The following is a 6,348-nucleotide window of genomic DNA, read 5'->3' on the forward strand; positions in this document are numbered from 1 at the left end:
TGTCACAGAATATTTTGATCCTAGCATATTTTTGTACGTGCAATAAATAAAAGAACATCCGAAAAAGAAGCCGTGCAATAAAAGTGACAGCGGTCATAACCGCAAATTATCTTTGCCTCAGAAGAAGGAGGACAACTTGGCACGCGACACAATGACTGACAGGTAATAAACATACCGCTCAGAATCTGCAGATCCCTTCAACGAATGCTCCACCAATTTCCTTTCTCTGTTTTCTTTTTCTTTCTTTCTTCTTTTTACAAAGAATACCGTAGTACATACTTATAAATCGCAGATGATGGGAAGATAGTTCTACCCTGATTACAGTAAACTCGTTTTCATTCTTGATCGTTTTATCACAAACAGAGAAGTGCATACAAATCAAATAATTTTCACGAAATTTATAGCTGAACTTATTTTTAAAATATCCGGGGAAGATGTATTCAAACTCTCAATCTTGACCGTTTGTAACTCCTTGCAGTAAGTAGTATTGTTAGGTCTGAAATGAAATATACAAATCACAATTAAATAATTTTAGACATAATAGAAAATGACAAAAAAGAATTATGTATTATTTAAAAAAGGAATCCTTTAACTTTGGGAAAATATACTAGCTCTTACCCACTCATCTTCAACCATAATATATCGAGAGAAAATGAACAGAGATAGCGGAAATGTCATATTGAAAATATATACATTACATTCTTTCAAAATAAAATAATTTATTAGTGTAGGTTATACTTTGTATGCATGTTTAAATATCTGAAGCATGGGATGGGTTTTATCTCCTTACAGTTATGTATTGCAATCCCAAATATGATTATTGCTGCAAGTCCAAGGACCCAGATAGCACAGAAAATTTTTTAAAAATGTTTAAAAATTTGCAAAGGCAAACTAAAAAGTTTGCAAAAAACTTGCCTTTTCAAATGGGAAAATTTGCCGAAAGTTCAATGCAAATAACGAAGTTGACGCTGGCTGAGTTTGCAGCAAAGTTGCCTCAGGAAACGAAAACAGTTGCCAATACAAACGAAATGTTTGCGACTGCACAGCAAGAAAGTTTGCCAGGACTTTGCTGCAAATATTTTGTGCAAATTTTCTTCTCAAAATTTCCGAAAATGAGCTGATAAATTTGGTGAAAATATTAAAAGGTTTGCAGCAACATTGCAGAAAGTATTTTCACGATTGCAAGATCATGTTTGCTGCAAATGTATCATGTAATGTTTGCTGCAAATTTATAAAGTAACATTTGTTGCAAATTTATAAGGTGATGTTTGTTTCAAATTTATAAGGTAATGTTTGTTTCAAATTTAGAAGGTAATGTTTGTAGCAAATATAGAAGGTAATGTTTGTAGCAAATTTAGAAGGTAATGCTTGTAGCAAATTTAGAAGGTAATGTTTGTAGCAAATGTAGAAGGTATTGTTTGTTGCAAATTTAGAAGGTACTGTTTGTTGCAAATTTGGTATAAGGCTGAAATATGTATCAAAATTCTGAAATTTGTGATCGAGAGGAAACACAATCTACCATTTCTGTTGCATTCATGGAGTAATCACCTGTGACGTTTAGAAGATATTTTTCATTGTTATTTCCAGGTTCTGCCTAAATGTAATCGGAATGACATATTGTGTTTCTTATGCTTTAATAGTCTTTAAATCCCAAGCAGTTTATATTCTGACTTGTATCTCACTAGTTTTAGAATTTTTCTACACATCTTAACCAAAATTTGCAGCAATTGTCTTGAAACTAGTACAACTATATTAAAAAAAAAACGAGATGGGCTGATAAGGGTCATTTTTCGCCCATCGAACGCCGGAAAAATCAAGAGTCCGATTCAGACAAGTTTGCAATATCTGTATACTGGAAGATATGTTTTGTATGTGAATATAATAGATACGTGAGAAAGAAAATAAGTCATAGAAATTAGTGCCCCAAAAGAGGTAACTTTGCGTCATTTTGACAATGTTTGCTGTCGTTGAGATAGGCTTGTGGTAAGAAGGATTCAATAAACCTAAATAAAGCAGACTCGTAATAATACATCGCTGTGTAAGCTTTGATATGAGGAACAATTTATTTTGGTTCAGTGTGTCTTTCGACCTATGAGAGAACAGAATGTATCTAGCCTCTATAAACACTTCACATTTTTCCGGTGTTCGATGGGCGAAAAATGACCCTTATCAGCCTACATCCTTTTGGAGAGAGCAAATATAGATGATAGTTTGCTACCTTCCAGCTGCACTTTGCTTGATCATAAAATAAGAAGTAACTTACTAACGACTATTTTAACGTCATTTAATTTATATATATGTATACAAAAATACTAAAACAGCAATAGAAAACGCCTAACCCTGTGATTTTTCCATAAATAAAAGATTTGCCTTGTTAGAATTAAATATAAACTAATTATTTGCTGAGCAAAGCTATATATTCTCATTAGTGTCTGATGAAGCCAAAGTTAGTTGGCGAAACTATAACACGTTTTGAATTTTAATGAAAATATAGTTTTGCTCAGCAAATAATTAGTTTATATTTAAGCCTAAACCTGAATATTCCTGAAGGTTACATCAACGTGTATTCCATCATTTACTCTTGTAATGGACACGGAAACTTTCGCTGGTTCCTCGTAGGGAGATTTCGACTTAAAGCAAGGCACTGAAACAAATCTAATAAATTTGACCTTTCAACGAATTTGGCCTGTGCATTTTAATCCAAAATTTTACAAACTCGGCTGCACAATCGCTCAGCAAAGTAGCAATTGACGACTAATTACCCAATAACAACACATTATACTCGAAGATAATGCACAAGGGAAAACACACACTTCCAAATGCATAAACAAACATGGCGGCATCCAGATGGCTCCAAGAACAAAGGATAAAGCCTTTTCTAAATTGTCATGTAGAAAAAAAAACAGTAAAAATCATGGTAATGGCACAACCGTATTAGAATGTGTGAGGGCAAGCATGTAAAAATAACTATAGGTGCCTTCCATTTCAACTCAGGCAAAAAAAATATAAAATTGTACCATCACCACCTCAGATATTTTTGAAACTTTTTTTATAGCAACTAGACATGTTTTTAAGAGACCCATATTTTTTTGTTTTGTCGAAAAAAATTTTCCCGCCAAGTAATGGGCCATCAAAGACGGGGAATACAATTTATGAATTGTAGAAGACATGGAAAATGGTCAATTTCGGAGCCTCACCATTCGGCTATGGAGACAGATAGAGTTATAATTCTTGTTGTGGTATGTACATAGAGATATAAATAAACTATATTTTATTATAGTTTGGTTTGCGCATGCGTATCTTTTTGTACATAAATTAACAAATGAACGTCAATTTATCTGAAAAGTCGAAGTTTGCGAATTTTTTTCGAGCACTTCCGGTTCGAATTTTAAAATTCTGTTTTCACGGTTGGTAAGACCTAGTTACCCGCTTTCCGAAAAAAAAATTTGTATCGCTTCTGTGGTCAACCGTTTTGTCGCAAAAAATTCGAGAAATTGTAAAATTTTCAAAAATCGCCATTTTTGGGCGCCATTTTCTCGAAAACACCATTTTTTAAAATTCTGAAATTTTGTCAGATGGTTCAACCTTACCTGAATAATAAACACACCAAATATCATTCTCGACCAATGCTTCATGGATTAACTGCAGCCTTTTAAAGTTAGCGAAGTTTCGCTAATTTTGATGTCACAGTTAGCAACACTGGGAACAATGAAAGTGCAATGATTTGATGATGTTTGTGGTTCACATTCATTAAATGAAGAATAAAAGGTTTTATTGGCTGTTTTTTTTTATTATTTTGATTAAAAAGGCACTCTGACAGTAAAATGAGCCTCCCTCTACTCCTCCGTTTTCTTAAACTGAAGTAATCTGAGGTGGAAATTACGATTACGAAACACACAAATTTCAAGTTCACTTACTTAAAATGGTCTTCGGAAAAAAAATTTCACTGATTTTTTTTTTGTTTGTTTGTTTTTTACATGGACCAATTATTTGCTTGGTTGTTGTCTTCTTTGCTAATAGCATGTAACCGTGCAGATGCGCCAATAGATGTTGGTTCACTTATAACTCATCCAGGAGTGGATCTAGGGGGACGATTGCCGCCCCACCCCAGAAGAAGAAACTTTCTTATTTATATATAAATAAAACCCATCCCAGAGTTTGGAGCTCTTAAAAGTAGCTCTAAGTAGCAGTATTACAACCCCCCCAGAAGTCCGTCCTGGATCCGCCCCTGCGTAGCACATTGTCGATAGTCACAAAACACTTATTTTCACTTCTCTTATGCTCTTCTGGAAACCTGTACCCTGCTGAAGGTTCATGTGGAAGCATAAACAGCACTTAAACTTCACGTAATTCATGATTTATTCATAATATTTCTGCTACGCACCACTGGTTATCATACGTATATGTATATAACAAAAGTTCCTTTTTGCAGATTTCTTAAATCTACACTTTGAATTGCAAAAGTTCGATTTTGGGGGAAGTATGAAGTTAGTTCATGGTGAAATGTTACTACCATAAAAACTTCGCAATTTTCCGAAAGCCAAAGATAACTTCGTTGAATACCAGTTACCGGTCGCATACTTTCCCTTTTTTCTTGCGGAAGTCGTCGAATTCAGTTCCAGGTAACAAAACGAGAGTAATACCCGGAGTTTGTACTTGCACTATACTCACGAATTCTCCTGCGGTTTTAGTGAAGACGCGGTGGCTCAGTGGTAGAGCGTTCACTTCCGGTGCTTGGGGTCCCTTGTTCAATCCCAGCTCGTGCCGTTCTGCATTCCACCATTTCATTCATTTCCCATAATCACCGTCTCCTTTAGCCTAACTGGGATAACCGTGGAACATAAAACTTAAAGATTTTATTTCATTTTTTTCTTCTGCGGTTTTAATACTGTGTATCTGTTTTAGCCTAAGGATATGGCGCGTTGCCACATTCTTTGCCTCCCCCCTTCCCCACTACCGTCGTAGAGACCCTTGCATGGCCGGTTTCACTGCAAAAACACTGCTGCATCTCGAACATCTGAAAGCGATTTTTAAAGTGGGATGCAGCAGCACCATCAGAAATCACTGACACGGTTTGGGAAATTGTAGACACCTCTTTTCACGTATCCAAACCTTTTTCTATAAAATATATTTTCGCTTTTCTTCGAGTATGTTTAGAATCTTGTCTATGACTATGAGTACATGAGCCGAATCGTGTGTTTTACCGTCGTTTATTACAACAAAACTGTCAATTGTTTCAATATTTCGGTGATAACTGAATTTCACTTTGCAGAATAACAGTCCAGTTTTCAACGAAGTCCACATGAAGTAAAATAGAATTTGTATCTTGAAATTTTATACGGTGGTTTTCGGTAGCAATTGATTCTCTTTGGATTTTCTTGATGTAGTCATTAATTACAATTCTTACAGTTAAACCGGCAATGTACGATACAAAAACAGAAAGTGGCAGAGTTTTTTTTTTAAGAGATCATTATTCTCCCATAGGGCATACGTAACCACTTTCATATTTTCATCAGGATCAATAATTAAAGACACCACACTTATTTCTTCCACTCCAGGACATTCACCACATTCTTGAAGAAGACAGCTGTCATTTTCTACGGATCATACTACTAAAGGAAATAGGTCACTCATGACAGCTTCAATACAGGTTGCACCTTTGATTTGTAGCAACGCAGTAGCAGCTAACTTAAAATTTGCACAATACACACACACACACACTTCCCTCTCAGGTTGCGGACTGACACACTTTAGTCGAATACTGTAAAATTCCGAGTGACCCATTTTTATGCTGGGATTGTTCTGTTTAAAAATTCAGTAAATTTCTTTGGAACGCGTAAGAAAACGTTTCGATTTTTTTTTAACTTTTTGTCATTTTTCGATCACTGTAATGACATCGCACTTAATAGAGACTTTGTCTGGAGCATTCCAAATCATACTGAGGTAATAGTTTAGGCCTTTTATAGATCATCAGAATTCATTGGATGGCCATTTCAAGTAAACTTTAAATTTGTGTGTTTCGTAATCGTAATTTCCACCTCAGATTACTTCAGTTTAAGAAACCGGAGGAGTAGGGGGGCTCATTTTACTATTTCAGAGAGCCCCTTTGTTCAAAATAATAAACAACCAGCCAAGAAAACCTTTTATTCTTCATTTAATGAATATGAACCACAAACATCATCAAATCATTGCACTTCTATTATTCCCAGTGTTGCTAACTGTGACATCAAAATTAGCGAAACTACGCTAACTTTAAAAGGCTGCAGTTAATCCATGAAGCATTGGTTGAGAATGATATTTGGTGTGTTTATTATTCAGGTAAAGTTGAACCGTCTGACAAAATTTCAG

At 35.1% G+C, this 6,348-nt stretch overlaps 1 protein-coding gene across 1 annotated transcript in view; it reads left to right on the plus strand.

Moving 5' to 3' along the window:
• LOC145680265 (uncharacterized) overlaps positions 1-6,348 on the plus strand; it is a 329,870-nt gene that overhangs the window by 224,414 nt on the left and 99,108 nt on the right. The window lies entirely within an intron of this gene.

The sequence above is a fragment of the Thermobia domestica genome, chromosome 3 (assembly GCF_964235325.1).
Source record: "Thermobia domestica chromosome 3, izTheDome1.hap1.1, whole genome shotgun sequence".
Lineage (NCBI taxonomy): Eukaryota > Metazoa > Arthropoda > Insecta > Zygentoma > Lepismatidae > Thermobia > Thermobia domestica.